Source organism: Chelonia mydas, chromosome 12, assembly GCF_015237465.2.
Source record: "Chelonia mydas isolate rCheMyd1 chromosome 12, rCheMyd1.pri.v2, whole genome shotgun sequence".
In the NCBI taxonomy this organism is placed as follows: domain Eukaryota; kingdom Metazoa; phylum Chordata; order Testudines; family Cheloniidae; genus Chelonia; species Chelonia mydas.
The window spans coordinates 26476378-26495211 of NC_051252.2; the positions used below are offsets into that span (position 1 = coordinate 26476378).

At 40.6% G+C, this 18834-nt stretch overlaps 1 protein-coding gene and 1 long non-coding RNA gene across 3 annotated transcripts in view; one reads left to right on the forward strand and one right to left on the reverse strand.

The window, feature by feature from the left end:
* Positions 1-1548: 1548 nt before the first annotated feature.
* Positions 1549-6683, reverse strand: LOC114019222. The gene is made up of 3 exons (XR_003564333.3): positions 6520-6683; positions 6229-6383; positions 1549-1684 (listed from the first exon to the last, which is right to left on the reverse strand). It is a non-coding gene; the product is annotated as an uncharacterized LOC114019222 (long non-coding RNA).
* A 9157-nt stretch (positions 6684-15840) lies between these two features.
* Positions 15841-18834, forward strand: part of CDH11 (cadherin 11) — a 109635-nt gene continuing 106641 nt past the window's right edge. The window contains exon 1 of one of the 2 annotated variants that reach the window (XM_037877846.2): positions 15841-16255. The gene's annotated coding sequence lies outside the window, so the exon portion shown is untranslated. Of the gene's footprint in view, positions 16256-16460; positions 16909-18834 lie in introns of those variants that run through there. The other variant, XM_007058623.4, reaches the window with a different exon arrangement.

Sequence of the window (18834 nt, forward strand, 5' to 3'; positions counted from 1 at the left end):
TAACATTGATCTTTAACAAAAAAGCTCCCCACAAACTGGCATATGTTAAACTAGGAGTTGTGTGTGTCTGCTGGTGGTTCCACAGATGACAAGAGACTTGTACGGATACCACATAACAGGATTTCTCCTTCAGCTCTGGTAATAGAGACCTGTTTTGATGCTGAAGGTGCCAGGTTCTGGTGATGATCCATGACAACATTCTATAGATGTAGTGCACATGCATCTGCGCATACTTTGCCCTTGCCAAATGCTGTATATGGGTATTGTGGAATAACATCAGAGGAGACAATGAGCATATGAATTTCCTCTGCATTATCCCAGAGGGAGAAGAGTTCTTGGATCTGCTGGTTGTCAGTGACTTGAGGAGGTATTGAATTGACACGCACAGCCCAAAGCCTTCCCTTGCTAAACTGTTGTTTGGAGGCTGTCGAAGTTAGGACCTCTTAGGATGAAGATTATCCATATGGCAATGGCAATTTGGGGGTGGGAAAGGTAGAGAGGATACAGGATTTCTAGAGCTGTAGGGAGGATAGAAGTTCCCTTTCATGAAAGATTTTGAGTTTTTGAAATTAGGTTTTGTTTCAAATCAGAGTGAAAACTAAACATTTCCAAACTCCCCACAAAAGCAAAAAATTGAGAAAATGTTTAGTTTTGGATTGGTGGAAATGTTTCATTTAGACAAATCACAATATTTTCTTTTGAAAATTCAAAATATTTTTAGTTTGATTTCTAATGTTTATAATATAATATTTTTAAAAATTAAAAATGAGAAGTCATTTCAAAATGAAAAATCAAAACATTTTATTCCAAAATATCAAGATGGACATTTTCAGCACTGTTCGAACTCCTCTTTCCCCCACTCTCCCCAGTTCTCTTCCAAAATGAAATTCTGGTGAAATTGACCCAATTTTATGAAGTGTTTCAATTTCACCACAAATGCATTGAATATAGTTCCATCTAGGTTTCTCTGACCAGCTCTAATGATGTCCCCACAGCTCCTGCGCCTACCCACAGAGCATGTTTAGGTTTGAATTTCCTTACGCATCTGAGTGCTTTTCACCAAGTATATGGTACAGAGTACAGCCAGTATATATGGCCTCCAGGGGCTTACCAACACATTATAGTGCCTTATAAACTGGATCCAGGATCGGGTCTAATAATGAGAGAGTTTACACTGGAATAAGTAAGCTATTAATTCACAAATTAATTGATATGTAAAAGTGCCTTTTCCTAAGGCATATTGTTTGATGACAAGAATAATACTATGTATTATGATGATAATATTCTGAGCATCTTTAGCATCTTTCATTCCAGGATTTCAAAGCGCATTGCAAACCTAATGAATCATGGCTCACAACACCCTTGTGAATTAGGTAAATGACTGTGTCAATGAGACAATTATTTACCATTTATTTGTAGTGGAGTTACAATATATTGGTTGTTGAGAAGACAACATATAAACTCTTAATGGATTACTACTTATTATAGCCCACAATGGTACATAAACATTTCACTTAACATTATATCAATGAATTATTCATGTCCCTCTCTTTTTTTTCTTGATCTGGATCTTCTTTTTTCAGATTTGTGCTGTGGTTTTGGATATGAATGAATCTGCTGTTACTTCACACATTTTTTCTCTTCTTGACACTGTTGTTGCTCCAAAGGTATTTGAGTCTTTCCTCTGAAAAATATTGTGGAATTTTACTTATACTTTCTGTGATTATAGATCTTTCCTCATCATGGTTTTCTCCATATGAAGGAACTTGTCTTAAACTATGTGAATAACTGAAATGAACTTACTGGGCAGACCTTTATTTGTCCACTAATAGAGAGTATTTCATTTTTCTTGACCATTTATTTTATTTCATTTTATTTTATTTGAACTTGTAGCAGAAATCATGTATTACCAGAGCTCTTAATGACCTTTTGTTTTTGTTTTGTATGACAGCTTCTTCATTTTATTCCCTGCCAACATTATTTTTTGACAGTTGGATCAGTTTAGTTTTTCTGGGTATATCTCTCATAGTATACAGAGACTAAAAAACAATTTAATACTATTGCTTTATGTTAATGTACTGCATTCTGTAATTATTCTAGATATAAATGGCACTTGGCAAACACATTTCCCTTGATTTTTTTTTTAAATCCATGCATTTTCTAAAATGCTCTTGTTATATAACATTTAAGATACAATATTTTTTAATATTTGCCTTCAAGGACTTTGATTACTGGCACAGTATTTTGATGGTCAATGAGGCTTACCTGCTCCTCCATGCAGAAAATGCATAATGGTGTGGTAACCTTGTTATCTTGAACATCACTCTTTTTCTAATAGAACTTCCCTTAAGCATCCCCATCAATTTTCACATGTCATGTACTGTGTACCATGAATAAGTTGAAATTTGTGCTCATATTTGATTGTATCTTATAAATGTTTATTTTACACATTTTAAACACTGCCTTTTCATGTTTCATTCTCTTTCACATGATTAATATGTGCAGGGACTTGAATAAATAGGTAGTTTGTTTTCCAGGGAGTTGGCAGACCAGGGGGAGGGGGGCAAACGGAGCAGCGACATTAAAGCGCTGCTGCAGCAGCTCTTTTATGTCGTCTGTGTACGGGCCAGTACCGGCAGCCAGTTCTTATTGATACACCGTACCAGCCCACTTTCACCTCTGGTCCTACTGACATCAAGCATATGCTTAAGTGTTTTGCTAAAAAGGGATGCTCTTCAGCATATGTTTGAAGTTAAGGATATGATGAAGTGCTTTGCTGAATTGTGATTTAACCGAATAAAGACATATACAAGTTTAGGACATTATTTTCTTGGATCTGTGTTGCAAGCATCTATTCCTTTTCCTTTCTCCTATTCATGAATCTTCTAGTGATATTAAGGGGAGTTCTGCATGGAGCTTGAAGAATAAATCTTGGAGTGCCTTTTGGGGACATACAAGTCCCAAAAGAGGCTTAAAAGCTGTGTGTCAGCTGTGCAAGGAGGAGACTTCATCTAGCAGAGACCCCAGCTGAGGAGACTCAGAATCCCGTGTGCGCCATGGAGAGCTCTGCAGTTTAAGAAAGAGAGAAGGAACATGCATAGGCCATGGACTTAGCTTCAAACTAACATTGACTGAAAATACTATAGTGAATGGTAGATTCACTTTTCATTTAATTGATGACTCATGAATAACATACAGGGCATTCTTTGGTGTATATTCTGTTATGCCTTTGCTATAATTAATTGAGAAAAAAATGAGTATTATATTTCCTAATGACAACTTTGTGCCTGGAGAATGAAGTGATGCTAAAATTTTAATACTCTATAGGGTCTTCTACATCAAACTGTACAACCTTTAATTCTAATTTTAAGCCTTAATTGCTCCAGGCAATTGCAATAAACCATTATAATTTTTAAATGTATGTCTAGTTGGTTTTCTATAATTATACTAAACAGGGTGTAAGAATGTTACTGCAGTATATAATCCAAATAATGAAAACTCACTTCTGTAATTGAGACAACGCCATCTTATAGCTCTTTTTGCAGATATAAACCCAGTAGGATTTGAGAATATTTTTTGGAAATAGCTTTCAGAAGATTAGCACAAATCCTGAAATACAGTCCACCAAACAATGCATATTATTTTACAAATACCATCACATGTTTTAGAACATTTCTGGTTATTTAGAATTTCTGCTGGTACCTTCAAGATCCATTATGGTTAACCCAACCCTATGACAGAGAAAGTTAAAATGTAAGGCTTGATTTTCCAAAGGTATAGCTTTCCAAATTTGCATGACTAATTAGTACACACATTTATTAAATTTGCATACACAACTGTGGTAAGTGCATAGAAGAACCAGTTACAGGTATAAATGGCTAATTGCATGCATAATTACTGTCATTTCATACACAGTCACAGTAAATACATGCACACATTATTTTTGTATATACATTTATATGCCCCACTTTTTAAATTCTGATCTTTAATATCTGCATCAAAACCTTTCATCCATGGATTAACACCAATACAATTCATTTTATTTTAATCATTTTTGGGGATTCTCATTTATTCCAGAATACGTATCAACTATTTCTATTGCTTTAGGGCTATCAGGAAGATGGATTTTGTGTGTTCTTATGCTGAATGAGACATTAATGTGAATGAAATGGAAATCGTCCTCCGCCTCAAGAATTACACATTCGGTTGTTGAATTTGCCATGCTGATGACTTTAGAGAGGGTATCCCTCAAGATGTGTGGTCTTGCAGCTGATTCCTGCAGCTCATACTCGGGCAAAATTTACATTAAATCCTGTGGGAATATCGCTTGATTAAAATAGGACTGCAGGATCAGACCCTTACTATATAACATTGTGTGCTCAATACTCAAACTTTGAAAAACTGAATGCCCAGAAGTCTCAAAAACTGAATGTCCAACATCTGAGTACTCAAAGCAAAGTTCCTTAGGCATCAAAATACCTGTTTTCATACCTGAAAGTTAAATATGGTTAAGTACTTTGCTAAATTGGGGCCTAAAAGAGAACGCCATACATTTGTCTAATAAAGTACAAATTAATCATATAAATCTAGTTTAAAAGACCAGATCTCATAAATATCCTCAGAATTCCCTCTAAAACAGAGCATATTCTTCTCACTTGTAGGTTCACTCATTTTATTTCACGCCTCCACAGTATTCAGTTTGTTTGTCAACTTTCAGGTCCTTAAAAAACAGATCCTATGGGCTGCTGCAAATCTCTTAACAACTGCATTTGAAATTTATCCAACTCTCCAACAGTTGTACAATCTTGTAAACTGAAAATCCTTGGATCTTCTGGGATATTGCTGATTAAGATCATGTTTAATCTCCTTCTAATATCCTCTCAGTGGTTAGATCCTGATTGCAGTGATGTACATTCAAAGTAACTCCATTAAAGGCAATGCCAAACATAAGTCAAAGGTGTTACTTCAGATTTAGTATTAGAATAGGAGTTTGGGATTTTATGTTTTAACTCACTGCAATAATAAGTGTAAAAGCATCTGAATCACAGACCTGCTTCCTCATCCGACAGTAGTTGGTGGCCAAAAGGTTTTTAAAATCTTTGTTTCTAATTTGAACTTGATAGCAAGAATAATTGTAGTAGTAATTCAGCGAATATATATTTTTAGCTTCTAGTACTGTATCTATTTGCCTCCTTAAATCTTAACTCCAGCACAGCCTTAATTTGCCCATAGCGCTTTTGGGAAATTTTGCTATGTAATTTTAGGTAAAAGACCAGCAATTCTTTTTTTGCCAGAATCATTGGGAAAAAATTCTCTCCTGTCTTCATGTTGTCAGTAATCTGAACCATCTGGACACATCTTAATCTAAATTTGTTTTCTAGCAGTACATCTACACAGGGATAAATGACTCACAGCTGGCTCCGGTTAGGGGCTTGGGCTCTGGGACTAAAACTCACTGTTTAGACGTTCAGGCTCAGGCTAACCCCCAAACTCTGGGACACTCCTTCCTCACAGGCCTCCACCCCAAGCCCAAACATCTACAGAGTGATTTTTCAGCTCTGGAGCCTGAGCCCACGTCAGCTGACCTGGGCCAGCCCACTTATGTTTTATCCCTGTGTAGACATACCCTAGGTTATCTATTTAGCACATTAATACAATAGCTTTTAGTATTCTCAGCTAAAATGGTATCATGTCTGTCAACCAAAAGCAATATTGGATCTATTCTTTCTTAAATACATGTGTAGCTTTCATTGGCACATGGGAATTACTTGTGCAGGACAGCGTTTCAATTCTCTTAGCCTCTTGCATTCTAATTACAGATTCAAACGGTGATGTCACCAGGGTGGCTGGCCCTTGTAAATGAAGCAGGGTCAGGTTCCCAATGTCAGATGGCCAGTTAAGAGGATAGGATGGCACCTGGGGCTATAAAGAATCAGGGAGAATCTGAGGAGGAGATCTGGTGAGTCAGAACTCCCTGAGACTCAGAAAAGAGCAGGTGGGAGCAGGGGGACTGTGGAAGCTCCTGGAAGGACACTATAGTTGGTTCATGGGAGAAGACTGAGGGCAGAAGAGGGTTTTGCTTGTTGACCTCCCCAAGCCAGAGGACCAGGACTCGAGAGAACTGAGGGCCAGAGAGCTGTAAAGGGAGTTGCCTGCTGACCTCTAAGCAAGAGAACTGGAGCCAAGGGCTGGAGAGATCAGAAGACAGGAGAGTAATGGAGGACTTACCTGTTGACATCTCCAGGGCTGGAGAGTGGGATCCTGGGGAATAGTTGGAGGGCCAGGAGGAGTGAGAGGTGCTTTCCTGGTGAGGCTGCTCCCAGCACAGAGACTGAGGGGAAGAGCAGGGTTTCACTCCAGCTGCAAGGGCTCAGGTGGCTGTCCTAGCAGAGGGAAAGAAGAGGACCAACGAGGAGTCTGCATATGGCGGATGATGGGTTATGTCAATAAATGAGATGGTTTGGGATTTTAAGGATTGCTTGCACTGGGATGGTAAATGGACCGTGTATTGGGACTTACGTTTTGCACCATTTGCACCAGCTCTGAAGAGGGTATTATTGAGGTAGGAGAGCCTGGTGTAGAGTTCCTGGGAAAACTGAAGGAGGTGCACTGGTTGTGCTGTAGCCTGCAGCAGGAGAGCAGGAGGGCACTCTGGGTGGGGCTGCCCTATGACATGTGTAGACTTTCTGTAAAGTAATAAGAAAATGTACGTATTATTGAAGCTAGTTCCGAATGCTGTGAGATGTTCTAGAAGTGATATCAGGAATCATTGCTGTAACAGCATGGGTACTCCCATATGTTTTTTATGGTGGTTAATTCTAGAAGGAATCATGGGCTGGAAACAAATATAACTGTTGGGGATCAAGTTGGACATTGATTTTCCCTATTTTCAGAAAGCAAGCTCTATGAAGGGAGAAATGGAGACCTTTGTATTCCATATTGATGACGAGTAGAGTGAAAGCAACTCAGAGAGGACCAAGTATGAAGGCCCGCTGATGGGAGTAATTCTTAAGAGATCAAAATTATTTAGGGCACAAATATCTAACTGTAAATGTTGGAGAATGCAAGGGACTTGCTAATTTACCTGTTTGCCTTATATGTGTGCTCTTGAGTATGTTTGGTTTCTGTTATTGTGTTAATGATCATGCCTGATATAAAGAAATCTTTCTTTTATGTTGCCATGAAAGAAAAAAACACACAGAGGGGATAGTGGGACATTTCACCATGCCCTGACAAAATAAAACAAAGCTAACTGGTGGTGGCAATATATAAAACCATAAAGAAATTCTCTAAAAACAACTTGGTATAGGCAGGTCCAGTTCTTTACTTGCAGTAGACAAATGAGAAGCTCCACTGAAGTGTTACTCACTAGGGTTCTGAGAAACCTGTCATTTGGCTGGGTTTTCAGTGCATTCCATCTTTTCAGTTGCTCTTGACATTTCAGATTGTCATGTAGGGCAATCTGGCATATTTTATGCTGATTTCGGAGTACCCAGCAATGAAATAGGGTGTTTTCTTGCCCTGCTCCTGCAGAAAAAAGGGAACTGACAGGCTCATCCCCAAATAAGACTCATTCAGGAATACAGATGCTACCCTAAAAATAGAAGATAAGGGAGTAAGCTACTCCCACCTTTAAAAGCAAAAAATGGGGGAGGAGATTTGCAGTCCATCAGTTACCATGGTAATGAGTGCAGTATGAATGCATGGGTCAGATTATAGAGGACTACCTCCCCACCCCTAAAATAATGCAAAGGCAAGAGAGGAATCCTGAGCGTCCTTGTTAGTGGAATTCTTATGAAAATTAAGGCTCTTCTCACAGAAGGTAAGGGCTAAATAGGCAGTTTGGAGACAGCTGAAATCTCTGAGGCCCCCAGGAATCTGCTGCTCAGGTTTGTGAAACTGGGTGAATTTTTTGTGTGAACTATACAGGATTTATTTTTGTTGTGAAACCTGAAAGAGGCCTGGGTTGACAAGAAAATGTTAAATTGCTATAGGGTTTTTTTTAATGATACAGTATACGGGAATTTTCAGGTGGGACTGAGGTTCATCACTGATTTTATTCAGTGGCATGGTAGAGTAGTCTGAAAATGCTTTCCACCATTTACCAACACCCACCATATCCACACTTAAAATGTCGGGCATTGTTTGATGATTTAAGCATTTTCGTTATTTTAATTTCTCATTTTGAGAAATGGAGGGCAAGTTGTCCCAGGTCTTGGATAGTGAATCATCAGAAGATTCAGCTTTGTTTTTCTTCTCTTGTGCTATGTTTTTCTTCTCAATAACTAATGCTCCCAACTAAATAAAACAAATAACCAAAAGCATCAAATTACTAAAACAATAGAAGAACAGCTACTAAAAATTTGTTTTTGAAAGCTGTATGTTCTCTTGGCATGTTTATATAAATGCCTGGAAAATGGCAGCAGCCTCATTGACGAAGCATGGATAAATTCAGCTGTTTGATTAGTCTTCCCCGCTCTCTCCTCAACATGAAAATGCCATACAACAACAACAATCTCCAACTTCAATTATGTGATAGTTGCTTAATTATCCATTTTAGTTAATCTCAAATTCATTCTTGGCCCCAAATATTTTCCTTAGTCACAAAATCTCCTTAGTTTTATTTTCAAATAGGTGCTCTATAGAGAGCAAAATCGTCCCAAAGCTACCCTGTGGCTTGTGGTGTGACCTTAGATCTGTAGGGGTGTGTGATGGCGGTTCAGCATGCAATACCTATGCATGAATGTTTGGCTGGTGGAGCCACCTACTTGAAGATCTAATGGCCATTCCATGTCTTTACACCAACATTCCCTGCATGCTACTAAAAAAGAACCCTCGTGAGGCACTATTCCACGACGTACAGGGATTGCAGACACCATAGGACCAGATCCAAAGGTCACTACAGTTGGTGGAAAGACTCCTATTGATTTGAATGAGAACTTTGTGAACTTTCCAGATCTTGTGCCTCCAGACATTGGAACCTTATTGCTTGTGCTGATTTTTGAATAACGTAACTGCACAAGGTGATTTACCCTCTAAAACTCAGAGACTGAAACTATTTTACTAGATTCTCTATTACATCCACCAATTAAGAATAAACACATCTTACCTTCTTTGAAGCAAAACCTGGCATTTTCATCCAGCCTTCTCACTCTCAGGGAGTCACTTATACCCCTTGACCAACTAGTATATGACAATAAAAAAAATGCAACATGATTTAAGAAAAGCAACCTGCCACAAATGCTGAATAAATACCAGTCTCTTTAAATAATCATCCATAATAAAGCAAATTGGTGCTTTATTACACATGGGAATTTCGCCAAAATCTTATATTGCATCCAATGATCAATGAACTTTCAAAACTAAATGGAAGAGTTTTTTTACAAAAGCAACATAGATCATTTCATTTTTCTACATTTCATAACCGAGACTGTTTTCCTGTTTTATGATTGATTATTATGTGAATCATCTAATATTTTAGTTATAACTCATGTGACTTAAATTATAATGTTTTAATAATATTTTATCTAATGATAAAAGCAGTATTAAAGAATTATAGTCATGTGGACTTTAAAGTGTCAAGCAAACTTATTTCTTTGTATATCCATTTTTATTCACTTGAGCTTATTAGATGGAAGTGATTATGGATTGTTTAAAACATCAGATAGATGTTAATGCAGTTTAGGTAGTTCAGTTGGTTCAACTTTATTTATAATTTAAAGTAAAATTCGTAGTTAACGCTTTATCATTATTTTGTTGGACTATAAACAAATGGTTCCATTTATAATTGTTTACCCGACAGCTATAATGGTGATAGTGATTGAGCACTGAGATTTGTGCAGTATGGTCACCAGTATAACAGTGCCTCTGATTATGACCTTGTATGGCTAGATAAGTAGCTATTGACTCATAGTAGCAGAAATAGCACCAGGATGTAAACAAAAATCACAAATAAAAATCTGAAATACCTGAGGTGCATGCGGGGCAAGATTGACTATCTCAAGCTGCGGGCATTAAATGAAGAAAGATCTTTGTGCTAGATAAGCATGACTGCCTGGTGTTCATCAGTACAGAAGGGTTAGCTGCTAAGATTACAGGAACATCATTCTCCCTTAAATCTACTTGGCCACACTTTGGACTATTTGCAAACTGAAGTTACATTCTCCCACTATATACTGAAAAAAACCCCATCATTTGTGAATCATAACATGCATTTTCCTTAAATGGAGCACAAGACAATAGAGAAATGTCAAACTGTAAAGGTTTTAAATATCCTTTTGTTATGAGTTGGAATAAGCAAAGCTATTAATTATACAGCACATGCTATACAAAAGAAGTGATGCTCAGAAGTGGAATTAGAACACAAATAATGGTACTAAGTATTAAGCTATGCCATGTTTTTCTGTCAAGTTGTCTATGTTCAAACTGTGTATGCTCTCTAGTAAGTTGAAACGATTCCTTGGACAATTGTTTTCATGTAAAATGAATTATGTAAATTTCTTCCCCCAAGTGCCCGAGTTTTTTAAAAATCCCAACAGGATCTGGAATTTCAGTAAGGGTCCGATCCTGCTTGTCAACTTAATCATAGTGCCATTGAAAGGTAAATTCTCTTTATACAATGGTGGTGATATTGTTTTCTTTTTTTTTTCTTTTAAGATGTGGTGTCAGGAATAAATGGGTCTCAAGTTCCTAACTGTAAATCATATCTTATCTAAATAAGAAATCTAGCTTTCTGACCTGTATCCCTAAAAGCCCATTAGCAAAAGATATAGGTTCTTTTAAAAGTTTGAGATTCATCTGACATACCATTTCATTTTCTTCTAATTTTTCTGTGCTGTATGGATATTAGGTAATAAAGACTATTGTTACAGTGAAGTGTGTGTAAACAAATACTATAGTTACAGTGGAGTGCATAATATATCCTCTGCATGCTGTACTTTAATATACAGAAATTCACTTACTTTAGAATGGCATTCTCTGTAAATGTATTTCAGTCTAAGTCCTGTAGGGACGAATAACACAGCTTAATTAACTATTCTGGGCCAGATCCTTAGATGCATCAACTGCGTTGAGCTGTTCTGAAGTATAAAGCTGGCAGAAAACTGGCTTAGATGTCTACCCATGGATTATCCTGGCATGAGGGAATTTGATTGGCATAGGAGCTGACTCTGCCAACCCATACCTAGCTCCCAGCTTGACAGACACGTTGAATGTAGAGGTGAGAGAAACAGAAAGGGTGCATGGTCAGAGCGCTGTTGCATCCCAGAAATTCCTACCAAGTATACCAGCTCTTAGGAGCAATAGCCAGACGGCCTAATTTTGATCTGCCTTAAACCATACTGGGGACTGAATAAGTATAGGATGGGCCCAGAGATCATGGATCTGGAAAGGCCCATACTCAGCTGTGCTCAGCACATGTTGAACCAGATCTCCTGATGGTGTAAATTGATTTAGCTTCTGTTGCCAAGGTCTTAATCAAAACCAGACTTTCCATTAAACAGGTGTTTGGTAAAAGTGGAAAAGGATCTCCACACAGAAAGATTTTTTTCTCCCATTATAACATGAACAAATTTGAGCCCCGGCTCTGTAATTTGATCTCTAGTAGTGGGTCTTTATATCGGCATGGTGTCCCACTAAAGTCATCCCCAGTGGTCTGATCACACAGATTGGATTGTAGGATCAGGGCTTTTGATCTCCCATATATGGGGAGTGTGGTGGAAGAAGGGGGGCTGGGCACTGCAACCACAGTTGCCTTGGGTCTGGCTGGAGTTGGCAGAGTGGAAATGGAGGCTGGACACCACCACCACAGGCATACCAGGGGCAGGGGAACGGGGGTGGAGAGAAATAACTCATTCAGGATGTCAATTTTTTTTTTAAAATGACCTATCCGATGACTTTTACATTGAGATGCAGGCAATACCAAAGTGGTGTTCTGCCCGCTGTGAACTCACTCTCAGTACTTAGATATACTTGTGCTCAACAGCAGATGTCCCCACCATTTTACTTTTTTCCTTTCTTCCTTCCAGATTTGGACAATTTTCCACTAACATGATACACTGAGGGGAATGAAAACAAACTTTTCTAGTCACTGATGTACCAGAATGAAAACCCATACAAGCCATTTACTTCAGGGTGCATTTGGTATAGAGGTGGAATGCACTTTTGGGAGTACCTGTTACAGGTCAGTATTCATCATTACAATTTTCATTTTTACAAGCAGACAATTGTGTAGTATTCAACTGGTAAATCACAATGGGGAAAGATTATAATACACAGATTGGAAATATGATATTTTCTGTATCAGAAGTTTGTTTCTTCTCCTTCCCTAATCCTCATTCTCCCCCACCCTTTAAAAAATAGAGCCTTTGTCTTTTCTCTTCCTGTTTTAATACCCTCATGTTCAAGGTCCAACACTTCACCCTTATGGCCATGGAGAAATACCAAGACTTTCAAGCTTTGTTGTGGTAGCAGCTTCTATACCAGTTGTGTTTAATGAGATGATTTTTTTAACCTGATGATATCTGTTCTATATTTTTTTCAACCTTTCTCTAAAAAGAAACCATAAAGTTCACATCTCCTGAAAGAAGATAGTTGTGGCTACAGTGATGGTTGTGGCTATTGGATCCCAGCTGCTCTTTGGTTTCTCACACTGAACCAAATTCTTCTTTGTTTCAGTGAAATCCTATTGAACTGAAGTCGTAGGTGTAATTTTGGTCAATAGTATCCACACCATGTAGTGGCTAATACTAATTTGCCATATTCTGACCTCAGATATATTCATGCAAGCCACTGATTTCAGTTTCTCATCATGAACAAAACTTGATCTAGTATGTTTTGTTTTGTGGTTTGGCTGCTGACTGTTGATGCTATTGAATACACAAAGGGCAGCACTGAGCTTGGGACTCTATTGATTTGGATGAGAATTTCACCTTAATTTTTCCTGCAGGATGGGATCCTGCAACTACAACTGCTAAAGGCACAGGATCACACAAGACAAATGTAATAGAAACATCTGATTAGTTTTAATCTTTGAAATTTTAGCTCAGAAACCAGGGGGAAAACTCAAGCCAATCACCAGATCTAATGTTGCCACACTCATTTGTTAACATGCTTCTTGAATAGAATTAATGCAAGCTTACGTTATAGATCAATATGGTCTTTGACTACAGAGCATTACAAGTATCTTTTGTGTATGCTTAATTAGATTGAAATTGCTTTCAGATTTCCTTTATATTCAAGAAAAATCTGATGTCAGCAGTTTAAGAAGAAAATCTCAACAATCATCCCTCCACCTATGCATCCAAAACTAGCAATGGAAAAGAGAAGAAAACATGTTCCAGCAACCTCTCCAGCTCTGAGCTTTGGCAAATGGAAATTCAGTTGCCACTAGAGACAACAGCAGAACCAAACTAAGTATCGGTCACTACTGTATGTACTCAAAGGAAAACCATTGCTTATTTCCATGTCATAATTCCAGAGAATTTAGGGGCTAATCCACCTTGTGTGAAAATCAGTGGAAAGACTCCCATTAACTTAAGTGGGAGCTGGATCAGGCCAATAGTGAGAAAAAGTAAACTGTGTGTTCTGCTCTGTATATGGGAGAAGACTTTATATGACTTAGCCAACTCTTACTTGTGTAAAAATCTCACAACATGCTGCCTCCCTCAAAACAATGCTCACAAAATTTCTACTTCTTCACAGCTTCCTTCTCCCAAGACAAATTCCCCTCACAAAACACATCCAAAATACATTCTCATCAAACTTCTTCTCTGAAACTCTCTTCCCTCAAAAACTCCTCAAAACACCTTCCTCTTACTTAGTTCCCCACATCAACTTTGCTCTTATAAAACTTTCCCCAAAGCAAATTTCCTCCTCACCAGATATCTGCCACCTGAAAACACCATTCCCATCCAAATAAAATAATAAATAATAATTTAGTAGCTTGTTTTACTCCTTTCAATTCATCCCCGCTATGTTTATCTTTTTCTTTTACTTCTTGTATGCTGCCACACCTAGACTGTAACTACCATATGGCAGGGACTGTTTTCCTTGTTACTTGTCTATAAAGTGTCCAGATAATGGAGTTTTGAGTCTGGTTTTCAGCTGCTATCATAATATCAGATGATCTTACTCCATATGTACCTTAAAACATTCCTGTCCCCTAAAAATTGTTTCCCCACATAGGTAACCCTGCCCCAATGGGATTGTGAATTGAATCTCCAACTCACAATGGCCCTTTGAAAAAAATTTTTTCTTTAATTCTCCAGGGACGTAATTCTACCAACCTAGAGAGCCTGAGGCTCCCTGCTCTTTCCCTGAGACCAGTGGTACGCAGGAGGAAGTAGCTTTAATCTGCTGGGCTCATGAGCAGTGCATCCCTCCCAGCCTGGGGTGCTTTAGTCCATCTGCTTACCACGCTGCCTCCTTCCTTTTGTTCCTTCTCCAATGGTAGTGCCTGTGCCATTTTTTATTCTGGTTCGAGTTTTTGGCAATGCTGAATTAACCACAAAGTACGAAAGTCATGTTCTTAGGGGTCTGGCTATAAAGTCGCAGAACAATGTGAGTGTAGCTGGGGAGAACTTGTGGAACAGATTGAGGCATGGGCAAATTATCTCCACCTGATGCAGACTCCAGTGGATGGATCCAACCCAAATGCTAAAGTAAACTCCTGGGATTAGAAACCACCCAACTGCCTCTGCTGTGCTTATTTTTGGGTGGCTGGATATTAGGTGGCCAGATATGATCTTCTGCTGCTGGATCACAGGTGACAGGGAAAGGGAATGCTTTATCCACTGCGTTCACTGGGAATCCAGGGAGCAGATAGGTCTTCACTACCACCACCATTGGTTCTAAGGCTGATGGAAAAGAGGGACTTGGGCCATGGTCCTCTCCTCCTGGTTCCTATCTGTGAGTGTTTGGGGGTGGGGAGTAAGGCATCTGCCACTGCCATTAGTTTCCGATGGGTGGGCCTGGCTGTACTTTTCTCCGGAGGTCCATGAAGTGAAAGGAGTCGGCCACGTCTGCTGTTTGCTGAGCAGCCTGGTATGGGGACTTGGCCCCTTCCTCTGGTTGTAGGGAAAATACCACCAGTAGTCCTCAGACAACTAAAGACAGGGTGGACAGAGGGGTCTGGAAGAGGGATCGATCTCGAGCTCCACCTCACCTGCTAGAGCAGGGGGTCACGCAAACTCCTGCCCAGCAGAGGGCCCTGGATGGTAGGGCCGCTAGCCCTCCACCCTACCAACCAGAGCTGGCCAGGGCTCACCACATGGCAAAATTTTGAGGAAAATTTCGTAACTTTGAAAAATAGCAGTTGATGGGGTCGGCACCACAGGCATATGGGTTCGCCCAGTTCTACTAATAGCCCTGGCTGGAGTGGAGCAGGAGGGCTCCCCCGCACTCACAAATGAGGGCCCCCTACTGGGGTGCGGCTCCTCCCACCAACGGGGTCCCCTGCTGGGGTGCGGCTCCTCCCCACAATCGGGCCCCCCCTGCTGGATTGGGGCACCCCCCACAAACGGGGGCTCCTCTGCTGGGGTAGGGCATCCCTCACAAACAGGGCCCCCCTGTAGGGGTGCGGCTCCCCCCACAAACAGGGCCCCCCTATTGGGGTGCGGCTCTCCCCCACACAGCCAGGGGTCTCCTGCTTCGGTAGCCACCGAGTCCTCCCTCCCCCTAGGTGGGCTCCCCCAGCCTGAGGAGACGGAGCAGTGGGTTAGCGGGTGGCCCCAGCAGCGTGGGTGGCCTCCGCCCCCAACACCCGTGGGGGTTGGGGGGGGGGGGAAGAGGAGACCGGGGGAGCCAGGCTCCCTGAAGACCGCCCATGGCGGGGAGCGCCCCACATGGCCGTGCCGCAGCCACCCCTCCGGGGCAGCCGGGCCGAGGGACGGGGCGCCGGGCTCCTCCTCAGAGCTTCCCACGCCCAGCTCTCGCCCCGCCCGGGTCTCGGGGGGCGCCCGGGAGGAATCGCCCTTGGCGGGGAAGAGAAGAGCCCGGGAAGAAGCCAGCGCCTCCAGCCTATTCCTTCCTCTCACCCCCCTTTGCTCTTCCTCCCTCCCCCGCTCCCGTCCCCTCCTTCCCCCGCTTCTAATTCCTGCCGCTCGCTCCGAGCCTCATTCAGCCGCCGCCGCCAGCGGAGCGTAACAGGCTGTGGACGCGGCGGGGTCTGTTCGGTCTCTACTTGTGAATGGGACTTGCCTGCTCGCCCTCCGCCGCCGGTGACCCAGGGAAGCGGCCAGCCCGGCTGGACTCCCAGGTAAGGCTCGGGGCCATGCCCTCGCTGCGCGGGGAGAGCGGGGAGGTTTGGCTGCAGGGGTTGCCTTTGAGGATGGGTGTTTGGGGGGGGGGGGGGGGTAAGTGAAGGCTGCTGCAGGGAAAGGAGCTGCGAGGCGGAGGGGCAGGGAAGGAGCGTTTCTGGTGGGAGATAGAAGCGGAGACGCTGTGTGTCGCTCCCCTGCCCAGTGACCGAGGGAGCCGAGCCGGGAGGATGCCTCTGCGTGCGCTAGAAACTTGACAGCAGCGAAAGGCTGAGATTGGGGCGTGCGGCTGGAGACCTGTGCTGTGCGGGGTGCTCCTGAGCCCCTGGAGGGGACGGGCAGGCGCGCACACCCAACCTAGACCCTTTGCTTTTGGTCGGGAGGGGCTTGAGTACTGGGAAAGCCGTGCCAAAGGGTGCAGGAGCAACCGCCGGACGAGCACAAGCCACATCTGGCAACTCTTATTCCTAGCTCCTGGCTGGGTTTCTCTGCATCAGCTCCTCAGACTGGAGCTGACTGGGTTCCAAAAGGGGAAGAAGTGATCGTTCCGGAGGGGAAAGAAATCTCTTTGCGATTCAGGATTTTTTTGTTTCTTCAATTTTTCTTTGTCTGTGTGTGTGCGCGTTCAAAAAACGGTCCTCCGGATAAGCAGGTATTAAAAGAAACGAAGTGAAAAACAGCTTTTCCCTTGCCATTGTAGCTCCCAATCGTGAAATGGATATGCAGAATGAGAGCGAAAATATGAGTGCATGAAATGAAAGATACCTTCTCCAGAATAGAAATGGGGCGGGGGAGGGGGGGGGAAGCGAGCAAGACTTTGATTTTTTGCTTGTTTTTAAATTCATACAGCAGTAGTCACAAGGTACTAAGATGGTATCTATCTCTAGACTGGGTTAGTCTAAAAATCATTATGCTTTTGTTGGTCTATATGTAATCACAATCTCAATGAGGGTAAACTAGATGGAGGTTTAAGGCTGCACGTCCACATAAATACCATTAACTTTTAGAATAAAATCGCTTCCTGTGTAATCCTCCAGGAGCACATATTGCAATCTGACATCATAATCATTACCTTTCATCGATAGCTCATATATTATGTACTCTTTTAAAAATATGAATTTGGCCAAGATAGGACTGAAATAAACCAGATAGCATATACTGGGGAATCCTCTTTGTACCTTTGCTAAAAAGGGCACAGTGTGACTATGTAATACAGTATTTACCTATCGAAGTATCTACGACAAAGGATTCTCTTTAGCAACAGGAGTCACTAATTCAGAAAATGGCCTTTAATTTGGGGGAAGTTCATTTGTTTTTCACATTCCAATGGTTTGTAACTCATTGGAAAGCACTTTCTTCCTGTTGATTTGTGTTGATATAAGAATTTCACAGATCATCAAACCTCTATTAAGAAATCAAATATTTATAATTATTTAATAATAAAACTGTTGAATGCTAAAAGCAATAAATAATTCCAAAGCAGAGATGCTCAGACATATCTGGTGAAGTGTGCAATATACTTATTTTTTTAAAGCTTGCAATATTTCCAGATTTATGTGGTTTCCTAGGTAAATATCACATTTTTTCTCTACTCCAGTTAAAATGTCAATAAAAAATGTTGTATTTAATTTGGGGTTTTGCAATAATTAATCTGAAGTGGGCATAAATTAATTCCTTTTCCACTGGGATTTGAAACACAAGTCAATGATCTTTTGGGTCTTTGGATTTTTTTATATGGACATGCAAATGCAGATGTTTTCTTATGAGCAAAATATTTATAGCACATCAGCACAATTCTTGATGTTGGAAGATAAGCAATAAAGAACAGGAGAGAGAATAATGCAAGCTAGAGCAAAGGAACCAAGCTTCATATCTTTATTCCAAGAAGCCTTTTTTCCTCCCTACCACATTTCTTCTATGTATTAAACCCTAGAAAACATAAGTTTCTGATGGCACTTCCAAAGCAGTTTCCCTTGCTATTGCAGGAGAACAAAAAAATAAAGTTACAAAACAAAGGACTACAGATCTTACAAAGGAATGTAGACCTTTATAGGAAAACAAGTTAGAAATCACCTTGTGATTAGGATTTTCTGGTGGAAATATTGAATTTCTATATAAACCTGAAGCTTAGTACTCTAATATGAAGAAATAAGTATGATTGGAATATGCTATTTGTAGACTTCTCATAGCAGCTTAAACTTTGCTGAAATACACAAAGTCTGCTTATATAAGTGTTTTTGTCTGTAAAAATTATGATGATCTGGACTAGATCATTATTACAGAAGCAATTATAATAAACTGTGTTAACAGATGGGATAAGTAACTGCAATTTGTGATTGGCAATTTCTGAATGAAGACCTTCATAGAAAAATGTCGATTGAGAGACTGGATGATAAAACGAAATTATTTCTGTTGCACAGCACATTTGGAGCAATTATAAGGGTTAGAAAGAATCTCATGATTTTTCTGCTAAAACATGTCATTTTTATGTGTTATGCGAGTTCAAGTGCAATTAACTTACCATTCTAATAAAGTTGGAAGTATTGCCTTTTGTTCAGTTCAGGATATATGTATCAAC